At 35.8% G+C, this 21064-nt stretch overlaps 1 long non-coding RNA gene across 1 annotated transcript; it reads left to right on the top strand.

Moving 5' to 3' along the window:
- Window positions 1-16841: 16841 nt before the first annotated feature.
- LOC125612947 lies at window positions 16842-20695 on the top strand. Its single transcript, XR_007343428.1, has 3 exons — window positions 16842-16882; window positions 17830-17900; window positions 19422-20695. It is a non-coding gene; the product is annotated as an uncharacterized LOC125612947 (long non-coding RNA).
- The last annotated feature ends 369 nt before the right edge of the window (window positions 20696-21064 follow it).

The raw sequence follows: 21064 nt of genomic DNA, 5'->3' as shown, positions 1-21064 counted from the left end.
ATGCACTGATAACGTCCACCCTCCCTCTCTTCCACCCTCGCTTATCCTGCTCTCTTCCTTCCCAGCCCCACCCCCTATCCAATCCCTAATAATCCCTCTTCCACTTTAAGATCATTTTTTTAAAATATCCACATATGAAAGAAAATACATAATATTTTTCTTTTTGTGTTAACTTATATCACCCAACATGTTGTCCTTCAGTTCCATCCATTTTCCTGCAATTGATAGGATTTCACTATACTCTACTATGCATACGTAATGTATCTTCTTTACTCATTCATCTGTTGATTGGCACCCAGGTTGATTCCATATCTTGGCTACTGTGAATAGTGTCATAATAAACTTCAATATGCAGGCTTCTCTTTGTATGCTGGCTTTCTTGCCTTTGAATATATACCAAAATGATACAGCTGGATCACACAGCAGTTGTACATTTAGTTTTTAGAAGGAATTTCCATATTGTTTTCCATAGTATCTGTACTAATTTACATCCCCACCAATAGCACATGAGGGTTCCTTTATCTCCATGTCCTTACTATTATTTGATTTTTTTTTTTGTTGTTTTTTGAAAATAACCATACTAATTAGGGTAAGATAGAACCTCAATGTAGTTATTTGCATTTCCTTGGTGGCTAAAGATGTTGACCATTTTCTTGTATTTATTGGCCATTTAGACCTCTTCTTTTGAGAAGTATTTCTTAAGGTAATTCACACTTTTTATTGGATTGCGTGTTTGATTTATTTATTTATTTATTAGTTTTTATATATTATGGATATTAACCTTCTATCAGATGAATGGCTGGTAAAGATTTTCTTCCATTCTGTAGGCTGTCTGTTCACTCTGCTGATAGTTTCTTTAGCTGAGCAGAAGCTTTTAAATTTGATATAATCCATTTGTCAATTTTTTATTTTCCTTTCTGAATTACTAAAAGTCTTATTCAAGGAAACATTCCCCTGTGTTTCCTTTTGGCAGTTTCAAAGTTGGAACTCAAGCAGGAAGATTTTTGATTCATTTTGAATTGATTTTTAAACTGGTTTAGAAATGGGAGTCCAGTTTCAGTTCTACATGTGGATATATAGTTTTCTCTACACCATTTACTGAAAAGGCTGTTTTCTCTCCAATGTATGCTTTTGACATCCTTGTTAGTAATCAGTTGGGTGAAGATGTGTAAATTTATTTCTGGACACTCTATTATGTTCCATTATTCTAAGTGTCTGTTTTTATGTCAACACAATGTCCTTTTTTATTGTTACTCTGTCTCATGTCTCAATAGTATGATGAAGCCTCCAGTCCAGCATTGCTTTTATTTTTTCCCACCATATTGCTTTGGCTCTTTAGGGTCTTTTTTCTTCCATATGAACTTTAGGACTGTTTTCTAATTCTGTGAATAGCATTGGTATTTTGATGGAGATTGCATTGATCTTTTTAGTTCAATTTTTGTATATGACTACTTTAACATTATTGAGTTTCCTAATCCATGAACATGGGAGGCCTTCTCCACCTTATGGTGTTTTTTTTTTCCTTTCTTCAGTGTGTTTTAATATTCAATGAAGAGGTCTCTCACACCCTTAGGTTTATTTCTAGGTATTTTATTTTGTGTGTGTGGCTATTTGGAATGGGATTTCTTTCTTGGCAATTGAATTATGGGCATATGGAAATGTTTCTGATTTTTGTATGTTGAATTTTTATCCTGCTACTTTACTGAACTTTTAAAATCAGATTTAAAAGTCTGAGATGAAATCATTAGAATTTTCTATGTACAGAGTTTTATCATCAGCAAACAAGGATATTTGACTTTCTTCTTTCCTCTTTTTATTTCTTTCTATTGCAAATTTGCTCTGGCTAAAATTTCTAGCATTATGTTGGGAAAAAAGTGGTGAGAGTGGACTCCCATATCTTGTTCCTGCTCTTAGGGGAAATGCTTGCTTTACTATGTTGCAGTATGATTTTTCTATACTTAATTTATTTAAGGCCTTTTTTCTGCATCAGTGAGATTATCATTTGCTTTTTATCCAAAATTCTATTTGTGTGCTGTATTACATCTATTGATTTGCATAAGTTCCATAAGTCGAACCATTCTTGCAATCCTGGAATGAAACTAATTTGTTCATAGTGAGTAATATTTTTAACATGCTATTGGATTTTATTTGCAAGTATTTTATTGAGAATTTTCACATTTATGTCATCAGGGATATTGATCTATAGTTTCTGTTTTAGCTGATCCTCATTAGGTTTTTATAGCAGGGTGATACTGCTTCATATAATGAGTTTGGAAGGTTTCCCTCCCTTTCTACATTATGGAATAATTAAGAGCATTGTTGTTAATTCTTCTTTAAATGTCTGGCAATTTTAACAGGGAATTCATTCTGTCCTGTGTTGTTTTTTATTGGGAGACTTTTTATTACTCTTTCAATCTCATTCCTCATATTGATCTATTTAGATTTTTTTAAACCCTCTTTGTTTAATTATGGTAGGTTATATATGTCCATAAATTTGTCGATTTATTCTAGATTTTCCAACTTATTGCCATATAGTTTGTCATTTAATATTGTGTTATCCAATCCCCATGTTGTTGCATAATTTCTGCAGTTTCTCTTCCTGTTGATTTCTAGTATTCCACTGTGATGAAATAAGATGCAAGATATTATTTCAACTTCTTAAAATTTGTTAAGACTTGTTTTCTGCCCTAATAGGCTGTTTGGGGAAAAGCTTCAAATGCCGATGAAAACAACATGTATTCTGCGGCTGTTGGATGGAATATTCTGTAGATATTCATTGACTCCCATGATTGGATTTGCTATTCCTCCTATTCTGGATATAGGATCCTCTTAAGTATCTTCTGTAATTCTGGTCTGATGTTTATAAATTCACTTAGTTTATGCTAATCTCAGAAGGTTTTTATTTCTTCTATGATTCTGCAGGATAACTTTGCTGAGTATTATAATCTTCATTGGTAGTTTTTCTTTTTCTTTTTCTCAGGACTCAAAATACATCATTCCAAGCCCTTTAAATATGAATTGGCACTTGTCTTACAGATTTTAACATTCTTTGCTTGTCCTGTACTTTTGACAACCTAACTATAGGCCATGGAGAAGTTCTTCTCTGTTCATGTCTACGTAGGGTTCTACATATTTCCTGTACTTGGATGTCCATGTCTTTTTCAAGCTTCAGAAAATTTTCTGTTGTCATTCCATTGAACATGTTTGTTATGCCTCAGTCTGGAGCTCTTCTCCCCATCTATTCTGAATATGCAAACATTTGTTCTTTTAATGGTGTCCACAATAAATTGTCTATTCTCTTTATTCTTTCTTTATTTCATTTTTACTATTAAATATGATATTTCATTAAATTTCTCTTCAAGCCCTAATATTCTTGGATCCGCTTGTGCTAGTCTGTTTGTGAGGTTTTCACCTTAGTGTTTTATTTGACTTATGGAGTTTTGCATTTGCAAGGCCTCTGTATAATTTATTTTCAAAATCCTTTGTCTTTCAATTGAATTTCTTATTCATATTCTGCATTATTTTCCCCAATTCATTCAACTGTTTGTTTGTATCCTCTTATATTATTGAGCTTTTTAGAAATTATTCTTTTGTATTCTTTATTTAACATTTCAACTATTCTGAAACTTTTGGAATCTGTTACTATAAAATTATAAACTTTAGACAGTGTCATATTGCCTTTTTACATATTACTTGTGTTTCTATGCTGTGATATATGAGTCTGTTGGTGAATATCTCTATCATTGTCTGTGAAGGTCTTCTTAATAAGTTTTTTCTTAATGATTTTTTGGGAGTATTGATGTGTAGAGTTTAATTCCAAGTGGGCTTCATGATGTAATTTCTATGGTTTCTTTGGCTATGACTGGAGAGTTTTGACACAATGTGTAAAGTGTCAGAACCTGATGGAGCCACATTTTCTGTAGATCATGCAAAAGTGGGATTTATCTGGTATTTTAGACTGTTGTTTTATAGGCCACAGAATATGTGAGGTTCACTTTCGCTCTGTGGTTATTTAAACAAAGTAAGTGGATGCTCCTATTAGATGGTAGGGGTTTCTATGGGCATTGTTGGCATTGGCTCTGTCACATGAAAGCCATTCTGGTATTGACTGTTTTAATCAAGGGGAAGGCCTGAAGTTCTAGCCACTACTAATGCATTTCCTGGTGTTTCACATGGAGAGACAGGGCTTAGATCAGTGCTTCCCCTCTGTGGCACTCTCATCTACCTTTGTCACTGATGTGTGATCTCACAGTTTGTGGGAGAGACTGATGCCAAGAGCCTTCATGGTTGTGGTATCCACAATTCTACAGCATGGCGTTATTTCTCTTTGCTATTACTATGGGACTGACTGTGTAGGAATAGTATATCAGATAGCCCTAGTTGTACCCACTCATAGATATATCATAATCTGGAGCCTTATGTCCCCTTTTTATTATTTAAGTTGAAGTATCTACCAGGGTTTGGATGGGACTGGATCGTGGTTTGAGCTAGTTGCATTTCCTCTCATCTGTGCTGGGAGTGTGGCTCAGTGTTGGAACACCCACCTAATGTGAGCTAAGTCCCAGGTTGATTCCTAGTTCTGATGAGAGAGAGAGAGAGAGAGAGAGAGAGAGAGAGAGAGAAACAGTAAAATAACAACAGAAGCAGCAAGGAGTAGCAACAATGACTGAAAAAGAAAGGATAAGAAACTACAAAGTAAAAAGACAAAAGAAAATAAAAATCAAACAAAAAGATTAAAAACAATGACAGTGTAAGAAAATGTAGAATAAAAATATTTTTAAATAAAAGAGATAAATCAAGATTAAGAAACAGGAAAAGAGATAAAAAGTGAAAAAAAGAACAATTAAAAAGAGGAGTAATTAGAAAAGTATAGAGCAATGGTTCTATCCAATACGTCTTTCCCATTTTTTCCCATTTCTTTCCTTGCCTGGTGACTGGTGGAAGTGATCTGTGGCTAAAGCCCTTTGAATTTCCTTTCAGGTGATTTGCAAGTTGGGATGAGCTATTGTGGAGTGTGACACTCACCAGGCAATTATTCTTTACATAGTCTCTTGTCTGCTTGCTCTAAAGGTGGGCCTAAACTAGCATTAATGAGCCAGCATAAAATGCCAAGCTAGATAGGCAAAATCTCTTTCTGGAGCTCTCTGAGCTACATGTTGTAGGAGCATAACAAAAGCTGGGTTAGTCCTTGGGTGCCCCTGTGAGTGCAGAGGGCACCAAGCACTGAAAAGGTCTGTGCTGTGAGGAGTAAGGAAGTAACAAGTTCCATACAATTCACCACCCACAATTCTGGATCCCCCAAATTACATTTCACCCAAAGTCACCAACGATTCTCCTCTCCCTTGGGCTTTAATAACTGATCTCCTGAACTACCAACTTTTTTTTTTTTTTTTTTTTTTTTTTTTTAGTATCAGTAATTGAACCCAGAGGCACTAAACCACTGAGCCACATCCCCAACTCTTTTTTATATTTTATTAGAGTCCGGTCTCACTGAGTTGCTTAGGGCCTCTCGCTAATTTGTTGAAGCTGGTTTGAACTCATGGTCCTCCTGCCTCAGCCTCCTGAGTCACTGGGATTGCAGGTGTGCACCATTGCACCTGGCCTGAACTATCAATTTTAATGGGATGAGTCTTCTGATTCCCATTATATCACTGTCTGTGCTTCCCACCACATAGAATTCTCAGTAAATTTGTACCTGAATTTCTCCCCTGGGCCAAAACTGTCTCTAGAGGTAGCCTCACACTGAGCCAGTACATAGAAGAGGCCTTTGGGCCTTGTAGATATAAACATACTGGGACTTCTGATCCTGCAAGCAGTAAGTTCAAACAATGGGACCCTTCTCATGATGGCTCCCAGCTACAGCATCATATGCATACTTGAAAAATGCAGAGAAGTTCTTCTCCAGGACAAGTTTACCTTGAAGATCCCAGATCTCTTGTTTGTTTACACTACATATTTGCAAGGTACCAGACTCTGCATATGTGGAGATTTCTGGGTCTTTCTCTTTTTTTCACCTCTACCCGTTCTTCCCTTCACCTCTCCAAACCACTGGGCCCTCATGATGCTTCACTTAATATACCAATATAGAATATTTCTGGGCTTCACCTGGTCACTGACTCACTACTGTTTAACTCCATTGCTTTCTTATAAGCCTCCACACCTACAAACCTGTGGTTATGGTTCTATGTCATGGAGAGGCAGGCAAATAGTCTGGTACTTTTATACCCTATTTCTTTAATCCTCTATATATGAAAACTTTCCACTCTATTCATTTTATTCTCCATGTTGCTTAGCATCTTAAATTTCCTGTTTTATCTCTGTACAGCATTGTAATTTCTTCATGTCCATCTTCTCCTTGAATATGTATAATTTTCTATGAAACTGAATTGTCATATTTTCTGACTTTGGAAGTTGCTTGGCTGTTTTAACATTTTGGCCTTTCTTATAACTTCTTGTCATAATCTTATTCTCAAAACTTTTTCGACAAGCATGTCAGTCATAGTTCTTTTTCAGTTGCTTTCTCATAATTAAAGTCTGTTTCAATGTTTCTTCTTTCTCATTAATGGTATATTTTCTTGTTCTGTTATGTTTCTGTGTACGATATGTTGTTTATCCATGGACTTTTACATGTAGAAATATTTTATGTCTAAAGCAAACATGGGATCCTCCAAGGAGATTTGGTTATTAGGAGATATTGCCTGTCTTAGTCACTCAACTTCTAAGCTTTGGAATTTCCCTACATGATATAAAATTTGGCTAACAAACCCAAGGTAATGATTTTCAGAGTCTTTTCCTAAACCAGCCATATTGGTATCATTTGGCAATTTTTATAAATGCAAATTCAGAATCTACTAGATCTATAGATCTTTGAGGCAGGTCCCTTCAAATCATTTTAAGTAAGATCTCCATGTGATACTGATGAATACAAACATTGGAAAACCCTCAATTTAGAGAGGCTAGCTTGTGACTACTTTCTGGGACTTTTTATTCTGGTACTACTTTCTCCTTTTGTTTTACTGTTAAGATAAGAGAGGGTTCATTTCTTTGTAGTTCTATGGTGGGGAATGCAGGTAGTAGTTATGGATTTTAGTTAAATTTTACACCAAGGGAAAAGTCCTTCCTGGTTTGTGCTTCATAAATAGAGATATGTATTATTGGACTCTACACTTCAAGGTGTCCCAGGATTTGGTTACTGTGTTGAGGCCCTTGAAGCCATGAAAATATAGGTGAATGATGAAAGTGACTTGATACCTACACTTTCCACTCTTCTCTTCTTTTCTTAGCATCCAGATCCCAATTTTTGTTCAGTTAGTGATGCGTATAAATGGTTCTTATTCAAGTGTTTTAGTTGTTGTTTAGTTCTTTGATATAAATCCAAGATTTTTATCTTCAGTAGAATTGTGCCCATTGGATCATGCTTCGAGCAAATCTTTTACAACTTCTCTTTTGCTGTCGTTATATATACTCTAATATGTCTATTATTGTGCATTGTTTCTTCTGATTCATTACCTACAAGTTTTCTTCCCATGTGTGTTTAATTTAATGGAAAAAAGAGAGAGTATATGTAAAGAACTAATAAGTGCAGTTTTTAAATTCAATTAATGTTTTGTTTTCTGGAAAACAGTCCTTCTCAGAGTAACCCCACTGGACAAAACATATTTATTAAAAAAAAAAATGAAAGCCCTAAGAAGTGAACAAAATTGAGCGAAAATTAATCAGCAGTCTATGAATGAAAAAGGTTTAGTGGGTAAGATTTGTCAGCAAAACAATTATAAACAATTATAAAATTTCAGAGAACCTTAGAAGGATTGGAAGGAACCACAGGGAAGTAGGGCCAGAATCTCCATATAAAAATTCCCAAATAACTTGATAATTGCTAAAAATTCAATTTCTGGTCCACAGAGAACTATGGTGAAAATGTACTGTCTAGAAGTTTAAAGAATCGAGTGGAGATTTCTCTTGCTACACACATGAGAGAGTATTTAGAATTGAGTCTAACCAAGTAAACTGACTCTAGAAAAAAATTTAAAGTTCTTTAGATGAACATAAAATAATTCAACAATGCTACAATGTATCAAATTGTGATGTTTTATATCTGTGTGTCACATATATTAGTATATAGAGAGTATATATTAATATATGTCAATAAGCATAAGAAAATGTGACCCATACTCAAGCCAAGAAAAAGTCAACAAAACCAATCCTCAAATAACCCATTTACTGCAGTTTGTAGGTAAGAATTCAAACACCCGATGGAAATATGTTCAAGAACTTTAAATAAGTATGTTCATAATGCATAAACAAGTATCTTAGCATAGAAATAGGAATATTAAATAAGAACAATATAAACATTGAGAGCTGAAGTGAAGTAGTCACTGGATGATTTCACAGAACATCAGAAAGTACAGAGGGAAAAGCCAGTGGACTAGAAAATAGTGGATTCTGAAATTATTTAGGCTGAATGATTGAGAGAATTCAAATTTAAGAGCAATAAATAGAGCCTCAGAGCTTTATGGAAAGTTATTAATCCATTTAACACAAGTATAACTGAAGGATCAAGAGAAGAGAGAATGAAAAAGTAGAATATTGAAGAAATGAGTTTATTTCCCAAATTTGGAAAAAGACATCATGTACAGGTTTTGTTTTCCAAAAGCTCTCCCAAAAAATAATTCAGAGCCTTATGAATTTTATCAACAATGTAAGGAGAAATAATACTACTCTCATACAAACTTTCAGAAGTAGAGGAGGACAAAAGATATTCCGAGTTGTTTTATGGAGGATGTACAACTCTGATCGCAAAACCTAGCAAATACATTACAAGAAATGCAAATTAGGGCTGGAATTGTGGCTCAGTGGCAGAGCATGTGTGAGGCACTGAGTTTGATTCTCAGCACTGTGTACCAATAAATAAAATAAAGGTCCATTGACAACTAAAAAAAATTTTAAAAAAGAAATGCAAATTATAGAGTGATATCCTTCATGGAGATAGGCTCAAAATTCCTTTCTCCAAGTATTTATTAAGTCAATATAAAGAAGCTATTTGGATAAAATCTATTTAGTTTATTTGTATAGTATTTATGGCTTTTTATATTTTCAAGTTAACTTTACTGTAATTATAATTAATAGTGGTAACTAACATTTATATAGAGATTAATATGCAATTGAGGCATCGTTTGAGTATTTAAGCTTTCTAAGTTAATTTCTAGCAATTCATCAATACAAACATTTGTCATTTGAAGTGTTTTAGCACTTTATACATTTCATGAAACCCAAAGTGATAGATTTGGGCTTGTCATTTAATTGATAACTTCTTTAATTAATAAGGAAATCAAGGTACAGAAAACTTAAGCAACCTGTCCAATGTCATCCAACTCAGGTTATGTGACTATGGAGTGTTTGCTGTTAAGTAGCTTATTAGACTCTATTCTGCATATGATTATTTCAGTATCTGTAGACTTCTGATGTTTATTTTGTCTGCCGACTCTGCTGACTTATTTCCTTGTGTGTTTTGTACTTGTTGATGTTTACCAATGAATACAGATATTTATTCATGGAAATCCTCTGAGTCCTGTGTTAACTTAGCATCTTGCCAGGGGACAGACTTTATTGCTGCTAGCTTCTTATATTAATTTCTCTTTTGGGGTAAAGTAACACAGTTTTTATACACAAGCCACATGAATGCACACTTGACATTTTGAAATTTCAAGGAAAATTCTTTTCTTCCACCATAGCTGAGCTCAGAACATGCTTCCTTGTAACCGTAGGTCACTGATGGTGACTTTAAAAAAAAAATATTCACCTGGTTCCGTGGGCATATGCCTTATTAAGAGCCACAACTCCTAACTTTGCATGAACACAAAACTCATTTCCTTAATCTGTGGGTTCATTTTAACTCAACTGGTGGGAAGGAGGAAGTTACTGAGTTAGACAAATGAGCCTAAGCTGGGTGAAATGGCAGTGAGAATGTACCAGTGACATCTTTAATTCTTTGGAGTTTAGATTCTGGGAATTTCTTTTACTTTCTTGAAAAAACAACAATATATATACACATATGTATAGGAGTGTTTTATATATATATATAATATATATATGTGTGTGTGTGTGTGTGTTATGTGTATATATATATATGTGTGTGTGTGTGTGTGTGTGTGTGTGTGTGTGTGTGTGTGTGTAGGAGTTATAACATATATAGGAGTATTGGGAGACAATGAGATGGTGCCTTCTGGCTAAATATGCTGAAGAGATTGCCCTGAATTTTTTATTATTCAGTTTTTTACTATCATTGGAAAACCTAGACAGTGAGCTGAGTGACAGTTGTGAACTTATGGTCATCTGGCCATCTAGAGCTCTAGATATTAAGGTTATATACTCTGCTTTGTGGCATCTGCTAGACACTGCAATCCTTTGACAGCTCAGAGGCTTCAAATCATTTAAAGTCTGGGCTTACAGTGATGTACTTGTTGACATTTCAGACTAGGAAGATTCCTCTATGATTGAGCATTTAAACCACACATCCAATTTATTTTTAGGTGGGAATTCTCTGCAGATAACTGAATATGGATTTTATAAAAGAGTGTCTTTGCTTGCTTTACAACCACTTATTTTTGTCAAATGACATCTTTCCACTTGCAGTACTTGTTAAACCACTAAATTTAAATTTAAAATAGCTGTCCCCAGGAACCCCTGCAAATTAATACTGTTCACTACATTCCATTTTTCTTAAAATTAATATTTTGGCTCTCTATATATTAACTTCTAGCAATCCAACAATGCAAACATTTGTCCTTGTAATTTAATTTTTTTTTGACACAGGAGTTGTTTCCAAAAGTAGCTTAATATGTAATTATTCTGCTTAAAAATGGCAAATGAAAATGAAAGCATAGATATATCTCTGACATGTTATTTATTTATTTATTTATTTATTTATTTTACAATTGCTGCTGGTACTCTGAGTCTGGATTTCTTTTTGTTTAGGCATTATCTTCTTTTCCCTCTTTATATTTGGCACATAGACCCACTCTTTCACCAAAAATATTTCATAGTATTATTTCCTCCACCACCCCACCTTCCCCTTTCCTTCTTTCCTTCTTTTGTTATTTCTTTCTTTTCGAAATCTGCTGTCTCTCTTGTTATAACATGCTGAGAGCACAAGTGGAACCAAGTGGACAACATGATCCTTTTTACCTTCTCTGTTTGCGTCAAGATCTTCTTTCCAGTTTAACAAATGGATTTGATTTAGCTGTCTATAAGTGAAGCATGTAAGATAACAATGTCTTCAACCAACCTCTCTCTTATTCTGTCAGTCCATCTGTCTGTAGGCTGGTTGTCCTCTCACACATAGTGCAGGGGGAGACTTTCAGGGCTGGTGTGGTGGCTGTGTGTTCATCAGTGATATGAGCTCCTTCCTTTTGTCCCACTTCCTGCTGATGTCCTCTCAGAGGCCGAAGTGACTCTGGCACTGAATTCAACTGTGTACTTTGGTTAGTGGGAACCCATCCCAGAGCATGAATCAAAAAATAGATCTTCAAATCTTAAAACTGAGCCAGGTTTCTTTAAGTGCCTGACCAGGCCAAAGGACAGGAATATGACTAATGATAGTCTAATGTATCAAAGAATAAACAGGGGGAGCTGGATCATCCTGATGAATATGCTCCTCATTCCTGCTTCATGGATCCTCAGTGTCTATGTTTCCTCTCTTTTCTGAGAGCTACTGTTTTTGTTTTTGTTTTTGTTTTTAAGCGGGGGAGGGCATTGTGTACTGGGGATTGAACTCAGGGACATTCAACCACTGAGCCACATCCCCGGCCCTATTTTGTATTTTATTTAGAAACAGGATCTCATCGAGTTTCTTAACACCTTGCTGTTGCTGAGGCTGGCTTTGAACTCACAATCCTCCTGCCTCAGCCTCCCCAGCCACTGGGATTACAGGTATGCGCCACCGCACCCAGCTCAAGACTACTTTTAAAGTTTTAACTTTGAATATTGGAATCAAATATATGGCTACAGTAAATTCTACTTATTAATTTATGTAAGTTGACATGAGTTAGTCTCTCTGTCTTGGAATAAAAGAAACAACAAAAAATAAGAAACAACCAGAAAACTAAACCAACTGACCTATTATTCTGTTTTATGTGTCTGTAGAGGGTGGAGAGAGCAAGGGATACAGGTAGGTGAGCTTCCAGAGAAATGACCATAATTAGAAAGCCTACACACAATAATGAGGATACTTAACATTTGTCATGTCTTGCCTCCCCAATTAGTTAGAGAGCAAAGATCATGCCATTTGAGAAAAGATGATGCATCTTTCAAACCAGGATACATAAAAGTATGAAGAAGGGAGTACTAAAATAACTAACAATCATTAACTGATTACTTGGAGTGTGCCAAGCAAATCAAGAAATGCACCTATTTCTTCATTTGCACTTAATTAAATACCTGATAAATGGCTTCTACTTTAACATTGGTGAATTATGATGATATATATCTTCATATATGTTTGTGCATTATGGACAACTTGCAGAAATTTGCCCGCATAAAATATGTGTATGACTGAGAACTATGTTGGTAGATCTTCAAGAAGCTGCAGCAAACATGCTAACAATTTTAAAGAAACAAGTTGTAAATACTAATACTAAGTAACTAACACTGAAAAGAAAGAGAAAATTTACCTTTAAAAATGTTCAGGTACAGGGCTGGGGTAGTGCTCAGTGGTAGAGCACTTGCTTAGCACATGTGAGATACTGGGGTTGATCCTCAGCACCACATAAATATAAATGAATAAAGGTATTGTGTCCATCTACAACTAAAAAGTTTTTTTAAAAAAATGTTCAGGTACTTGTAGTTTATTAGAAGAAATTTTAGCAAGATGCATGGAAAGAATTACTTCCATTTGGGTATGCAATCATATTTGTACCATGAGTAGACATTTACTAAATTATCTTTACAAATATAACAATGTTTGTCTTATAATTTTACTTCTTTTTTTTTCAACATAGCAATTATTTAAGCAATTTAATTTAAAATTTGTAACACATACCTTTGGTTGGGTTCATTCAAAGATACTTTGAGATGGAAAGTAGTTTGGGAAGACCCAAGGGAGGTACAACTGCAGTATGTGAGGAAGGCAGAATTGGCCAGAAGGAGAAGTTGACTCAATGTGATTGAAATTTTAGCCCCAGATAATCCTATAGGGATGGCCATTCAAATTAACTGTAGTTTAAGACAAGAGCACTGTGACTTTGGGTCTATTAGCTAGTTATTAGTTAAAGATTGCCTGTGAAGGAGGTGTAAGCTCAAGCAAGGTAGAATCCATGGCTGAGAAAAATTGCCAGTAAGTAAATCAGTACTGTGAAACTGATTTGGGATCTGGGTGGAGTGCCACAGTATTCACTATATCAAGTATATTTCCCACTTATGGACACAAATTAGAAAATGAAAAGTGATAGTGTATTGTAACAAATGTGCTCACAATCAATAAGGATAAATTTACTGATGAAACATATGATCCCCTCTCTGAAAAGCTTTTCTCTCTATCCCAAGGGCATGAATCAAAAAAGCTACTATTTCTAGACTCCATTATCAGAAAGATATGGTTAGACTCCAGCAATGACTGGCGTTAGCTTAAGAGTTGAAAGGCAAAAGAAAAGTGGCCACTGTGTGCTCTACTACTGGTGACAGCAAGTGTAGGTTTTGCCAAGCTTCCTCTGAAGAATTTCCGACATTAGTTTTGTGGTATATGAGATCACCAATTGCTGTTTTCAGAAGCTCCAGGGCTCTACCAGAGAATTCCTCACCTCTGGGCCTCAGACACTGGCAGCTTCCCTGGAAGCCTTGTGCATTCATATTTTCTGAAAGCACCCTTTCAGTTTTCAGTCTCATGGTTTTTCCCCTGGTCTGTAAGCCTCTAATTCTGATAGTTACATTTCTCTTTTTGAATATATCCTGTCTTATACCAACCCGTAATTCATTAGGTAACTCTTTTTGCCTTGCAAGAAAATTGAGCAACTTGACATTATAGTCGGCAAAAAAAAAAAGGAGAAGTTACAGATATATACTAATGTCTATTGTGCTCATATACTATGCTAAACATGTTCTTAAGAATCTAGCTGGGCACAGTGGCACATGCCTATAATACCAGCGGCTCAAGAGGCTGAAGCAGGAGGATTGCAAGTTCAAAGCCTGCCTCAGCAATGATGAAGCACTAAGCAACTCAGTGAGACCGTGTCTCTAAATAAAATGCAAAATAGGGCTGGGGATGAGACTCAGTGGTTAAGTGCCCCTGAGTTCAATCCCCAGTAACAACAACAACAACAAAAAGAATATAAATGTATATTTAAGATTATTCAAATTTATAGTCAAATAATATCATGCTGAACAAATAAATATTTGTATTAACTTTTGGAAATAAAGAAAAATGAAGAAGAGAGTATATGTTGGCCTTATTCTCTAAAATTCAAAAGAACTGGAGGTCACTTTTTCTAGAAGTTCACAAAAAATTCTGCAGGGATGATTATATGGCAAGACCAATCTGGAATTCAGTGTTATGAAAAGTTTGATGATTATAAATGAAAAGAAGTGAAGGACAGCAAAAATCAATATAGAATGAATATTATAAAACAGCATTTTCAATCTTTTTTATACCTTTTTTGTGGTTATACATGATGAGGTCGTGTATTCACGTATAAACATAGGAAAGTTATGTTCAATTCATTTTATTGTCTTTACCATTCCCATTCCTCTTCCATTTCCCCCATTTGCCCTTATCCAATCCAGTGAACCTCCACTCCTCACCCCTCCCCACCTATTGTGAGTCAGCATCCACATATCACAGAGAACATTTGGCCTTTGGTGTGGAGGGGGGTTGGCTTATTTCACTTAGCATGATAGTCTTCAGTTCTATCCATTTATCAACAAATGCCATAATTTTATTCTCTTTTATGGCTAAGTAATATTTCATTGTGTATATATATATATATATACCACATTTTTTTATCTATTCATCTGTTGAAGGACACCTAGGTTGGTTCCATAGCTTGACAACTGTGAATTGAGCTACAATTGATGTGGCTGTGTCATTATAGTACACTGATTTTAAGTCTTTGGATATACTGAGGAGTGGAATGTGGGAAACCAACCTCACAAGTGACTGAGTTAACTCCCCTGCTGGGCGATGTGGAGTCAGGCACACATGCTGCTAGACTGTCCTGCTCTAGGGTTTGAGTGACTGTTTTTGTGCCTGGGTGTGTCATCCTACAGCCCCATGGGTGGAACTATGCTCACCTGTTCCTTTGTAATATTACCCCTTGCCCTGATTAGGATAGAATGTTCCATGGAAGTGCCTTGTGTGTGTCCCCTTCTCTTACTGTGCCCTTGGGTGTGGCCTACCTAGATGTCAGTCAACCTGCTGACAGTGGACATCATGAAGATAGAGTCAGCCCCCTGAAACCTGACCCCTTGCCTCATTTGAATAGCTTCTCCTCAATAAAAGGGGTCAGCATGTGTGGCATCGTGCTCTCTCTCTTTCTCTCTGTCTCTTCCTGGGGATCCTTAAGGTCAGAGGAGCTGTCACAGTGACCCCAAAGAAAAAGGTATTTGTGTCTCTTGTGTGGTTATTTTGCACAGCCCAGTCAGCCCAGTTTACCTGGAGTGACCCCTGAGCATTTTAGTCGCAAACAGAAACCAGGCAATTGGTGCCCAACATGGGGCTAAAAGGTCTGAGTCTTTAACCCACAAGGACAAAAAGCCACAAATGCTGGCTCATACGGGAACTTCAATATAAAAATTTTTAAAAGTTTAAGTGAGTTTTGTATTTCTCTCCAGAAGTTAAGCATGCTTAGGATTTCAGAGTATTGTGGGTGGAATTGTAGAAAATAAGTGAATTAGATAGAAGGAAAATCTGCGACGTTAAAATTTTTAATATTGGGGTATAATTCTAGAGACTCTAAATAAATGTAAAGAGTTACTAGGATGATTAATGGGCTGTGTGTTGAGTTGAGTCCTCTCCCATGGAAAGAGTGCTTTTATGGACTTTTTTGAATTGTTTTTGTAAATCTTTATAAAAAGATTTTTGGGGTTTAATGTACTAGAAGTTTATGCTAGGAGAGTGAGAAAAGGGGAGAGAAAATGTTGTGATGTTTACCTGGAGAGAAGTAAATTTCAATTTTCTATTGTTTTTGTGAATACTCAGAAAGTTTGTACTAAACCTCTTTGCTACATGATTGTCTTACTGGATCAAAAGGGCTGTAACTCAGCCACCGGGGACAAAAGACTTTAGCCCTGCTCCCTATGGGGTCTGTAACTAGACCCACTGCTAGCAGTGCTTTTTAACCCTTTTAATCTTTTGACTTGACCTGAATGCCAAACACACACTAGCTTAATATCTCATGGTAATGCTGGCATCTCTCGCTAAAACTTTTAAAGCACCCATGTGCTATGAGGAAAAGTAGAAAATATAAGAGGACACAGGCTGCAACCACAGGTTGCAGAGACAAAGTAAGCCACTACCAGCTGTAGGATCTTGGCCAGGTGGGGGGAAGGCAGACAAAACCAAATGAAATGCAATTGGCTAGGAAAACTCAGGGAACTTTTGCCGTGAACAATGGGCAACGTTTCCACCACCATGGTAACCACGTGAAGCTTCTCCAGAGGAGCTGGCTTCCTGATCCCACTCCCATATTTTCACCGGCTTCCCATTGGTTCTTCCACAGTCACTCAGACAGGACTTCTGGTCCCACTTCCAGCCGCTTAGCTGTACTTTCTGTTTCAGACCTGCTGGAGCTATCAGAGCTGCTCAAAGCCTACATTTTTAAAAACACTCACAAAAGATATCTTTTTCAGACAAAATTTAATTTCACAGATTTCTACGTTGCAGCCCTAAATTTAAGTTTGTTTTGAGTTAAACAACCTGACTTTTCTCTATAGTTGTGTTACTAAATAATGTTCTATTTATGAGAGATATCAAACATGCTTCTTTGTATTTCACTTTTAATTTTGGAGGTTATGGGGATGCATTTGCTTGCCACAGGAACAAAAGCCAGCAATGTTCCTGTGATGAACAAAAAATCCTTATTCTCATTCCTGGCATTATGATTACAAGAAATAAATATGTATACATAGGCATCTTATTTCAGTTACATCAAGTGATGTCACATAAAAGAGTGCACTCCTAATTAAAAATATATTGAAATGGATCCAAATATTTTTAAGAACCACATGGTTACATAAAGTTAATACAATTATAAATTATGTCCTTATTCTTAATATATATTTTTTTTCTAGATATTTAGATAACCTATAGTTGTTAATCTATAAAATAATTAGCACATATATCTAATTGTTTAGTTAATATATATTTGTCTAACTGTTTTTCTTCAACAGAAAACCCATAATTTGTATGTTTTATAGATACATTTATCTGATACTCTTTCAGTTACAGATTTTTGAGATAAATGTATTCACTATAAATTTGCTTTTAAGAGACAATACAATCTTCAAGTAGTTTCTAATTCTCAAGTTATTGTACAAACTTATAAGATGATAAACAAAACAATAATTCTGTCTGCATTTAATATCTAAGGATCATGGGGCTGGGATTGTGGCTCAGCAGTAGAGCGCTCGCGTAGCATGGGCGGGACCCATGTTCGATCTTCAGAACCACATAAAAATAAAGGCATTGTGTTGTGTTCATCTACACCTAAAAAATGAAAAAAAAAATCTAAGGATTTTAACTATATTTTCATTGATATTTCTTATCAAAGCATAATAATTTGTTTATAGATTCTAAGGTTTTCAGAAATTGTTCTAAAGTATAACTAGAAAAAATTCTAGAAGATAAATATTCTTCAACAGAGAGGAAGCACACATTGGAGTTCCAAAAAAGAAGGGAAAAAAATCATCTCTGGGTAAAACAAGGTCTTTATATTCTAAATTTTAATGATAAAAATATTTTTCTAAATAGAAAGATCTTTATATCACTGTCTAACCAGATGATATAAAAAGTTACAACAAATAAAAAAAGAGATTCATATGTACTGGACTAACTATAAAAATTTTAAATGATTAATTCAAGAATATTTCAGGCTATTTTCCTAATTTGACTCTACTGATGTGAGCTAAGATTTTATCCATATTTTGACATGAGAAAAACCTATTAAAATGTTAAGCTTATTTCTTTTAAAAAAGGTCTTTATTGCCTGATGATTCTTACTATTTAAGACAAAGATTAATTTTGGTAAATAAATTCACATCATTGATTAAACACTAAGTATATTAAACTGCTAACTTAGATTCCAATTTTGACAATTGTCCTTGGAGACTAAATTTGATTGATTCAAAAACATTGTTGATTCTTACATTTTGTTGTTAGGACTGAGGTTCTCTAAATTAAAGTATATGTTACTTTTGAGTAATAAAGATTACAAACTTTAAAAATTCATTGATATTATATAAATTCTCTGGCTGGACCTATTTATAAAAAATACAGTAAGATTTATATACTGCTCCCCACACTGGGAAATAACCTCAATCATATTTTTTAAAGACAATTAAGAGATACCTATTTAAAGGATAATATTCTAAAATATAGAGATATTTTGAGACCTTCTCTCAAAAAGAGATTGAGAGTTCTAGCTAAATTATTAGGATGGATCAACTAGTCTATATTAAAAAATTACAATAATCAATAAAATGTAAATCTATTCTTATCATTTAAATACTTGTACTATTATCTATAACTTAAATTAATGATACTATGACTTATGACTTATGTCAAGCCTTTACTCAATTTTATTAAAGAAAAGGGGGAATGGGGAATACAGGACCCCAGATACACATTAGATTTTACAAAATATTTTAAATTTTTTTCTTCAATTGTAATATTGAGAGTCTTAATGTTACTAAACATGATTCAGTAAATTAAATCAGATATCAAAGGAGAGTTTAAACCAGTCATCATAATAATGACTGAGAAACCTGGCACAGGAAGGTAAATTTCCAGCTATAAGTTTACAACCATGCAGCTTCACAAGCTTGTCAGGTAACTAAAAATTATGAAAAGACTTGCATGGACCCATTTCCCAGATCCACCTTTAATGTACATTACAGTGTGGACTAGAAGTTCACTCATATAACTAGATTAATTGTACTGTCTGCAATGGTCAATTATATATTGATTTTATGGAAAACAGGCTGTCTGGAAGTATCTTTTAAGAAAAAGATAGTGTTGGAATAATAGATTCTCCCGCATCTGTATGGATGGCGGCTATGGACCAGATGTGAGTAATACCAACTAAGGGCCAGTTATCTATGAGGGATCATGCCCTGAGTCTTAGCACTGCTCTCCTCTTCATCTATCTGTCTCTCAGCTTTGTCACGATATTATTGTTTGTCTGTCTATGGCTTTTCTCCTTCCTTCCTGAATGCAGCCTCACCAGCCAGTGCTGTGAGCTGGGCCCTCCATGGAGAAGAAACCTGAGTTTGCCGATCTTAAGGTAAATGCTGGTGTGGAGGCCACGGGGGCATTATTTATCAAGGAGACAGAGAGCCCTCTCGGGGACAATGCCTTGCACACTCCACATCACCCTGTTTGGCCCCGGAGGATGGCTGGTTAGTCAAAGACGGGTAAGATTCCTCAAGGGAGGAACAACCTAAGACAGGCACAGTCGCAGAGGGGCCATCAGGAGAAAACTTGGGGGCCAACAGAGGTGAGGCACAGAACCTCACCCCCCCATCTGTGCAAAGGCCTAATTCTTCACCCCTTCTGAGAGAGGTCTCCTGCCCCGATGGCTGCTTTGCTCCCCACGCCCAGCTCAGATCGGAACCCAAGTGACAGAGACCTAATCAACAGTGCCTGCCTGCTCACCACAGCAGGAAACAACTGCAGCTACAGGAATGGGCCATGTCTGGATGTTTCCCCTTTTCTCTTTCTTGCTACTTAGCCCTTTTTTCTATGCGTTTCCCTTTTCCTTTCTTCTCTCATCATGGTTCTCCTTTGGCAACAAATTTAATAAAAGGGGAGGAAATGTTGGAATAGCCTTCAGTTGCGACTAGCAGCTATGAGCAGTTTGGAGTGCTTGAGGAATTCACATTCCTTCAGGCCTGACAGGAACACCTGAAGAATGGGATGCTCTGCTCTAGTGAGCCGTCAATGAAACCACATCCTCAGCACTTGTGGTTAGCATTGCCCAACTACCGGACCAGGAAACCAAGAGTCAGGAGCTTCAGGGCATGAAATCCCTGACTCAGTAAGCCCCTTCCCTTAGGGACAAAGATCCTTCCAGATTGCTTTCCACCATGACAGCAATATTTAGAGTTTCCTCACAGTGTGGTTACATTAGGCAGAAGATGATTGGCTTATGGATATTATCTTGCTTATGTATGATTGACGGGCACACCCCACTCAAACCCTGTAACAGTTGTGTGCATTCCAAAAATAAACTGAGCTACTGGACATTGACTTGAGGTTTGTCACCAGCCAGTTCTCACCAGCTCCCGGAGTCTGTGTGTTGATTCCACATCTCTACCCACCCCCCCCACCCCTGCAACTGAGGTAGCCAAGCAACTAATTGACCACACCAGTGACAGGAACATGTGTAAGACAGCATATGAGAAACCTAAACCAGCCAATTATGCTGGTCTTCAATGATTAACACTATATATGGACAATTGTCAGAAAGATTATTAAAATAGATTTTTCCAAGAGTATTTACATTACTGATGGACCTAATAGACTCTTTTAATGTGAGAATTAAGAGAAAAGATGATAAATATCCTGTAGCCTATAAGAAAACAACTTATTATATCATTAGTTATTGCCAGCTAATATTTCAGAGATATAATATGCTGAGGTTAATATCCAGGCTTTAAAACAGATGTATGTCAACTAACCAGACCTAAGCAAGCTGCTGGTCTCATAATCCCTAAAGTGACTACTTTAAACATTATTCCTTGCTTTTTTAATTACAGCTTTTGTGGATATGTCTTAAAACTTACAATGTATGGATTTTCTTAATATTTGACTTAAATTACTTCCAAAATCCTTCATGATCAGATAAGTGCTGATGGAAGG

Source organism: Marmota marmota, unplaced genomic scaffold, assembly GCF_001458135.2.
Source record: "Marmota marmota marmota unplaced genomic scaffold, marMar, whole genome shotgun sequence".
In the NCBI taxonomy this organism is placed as follows: Eukaryota; Metazoa; Chordata; class Mammalia; order Rodentia; family Sciuridae; genus Marmota; species Marmota marmota.
Note: the sequence above shows the minus strand (reverse complement) of the source record. Positions and strands in the feature narration are given on the sequence as shown.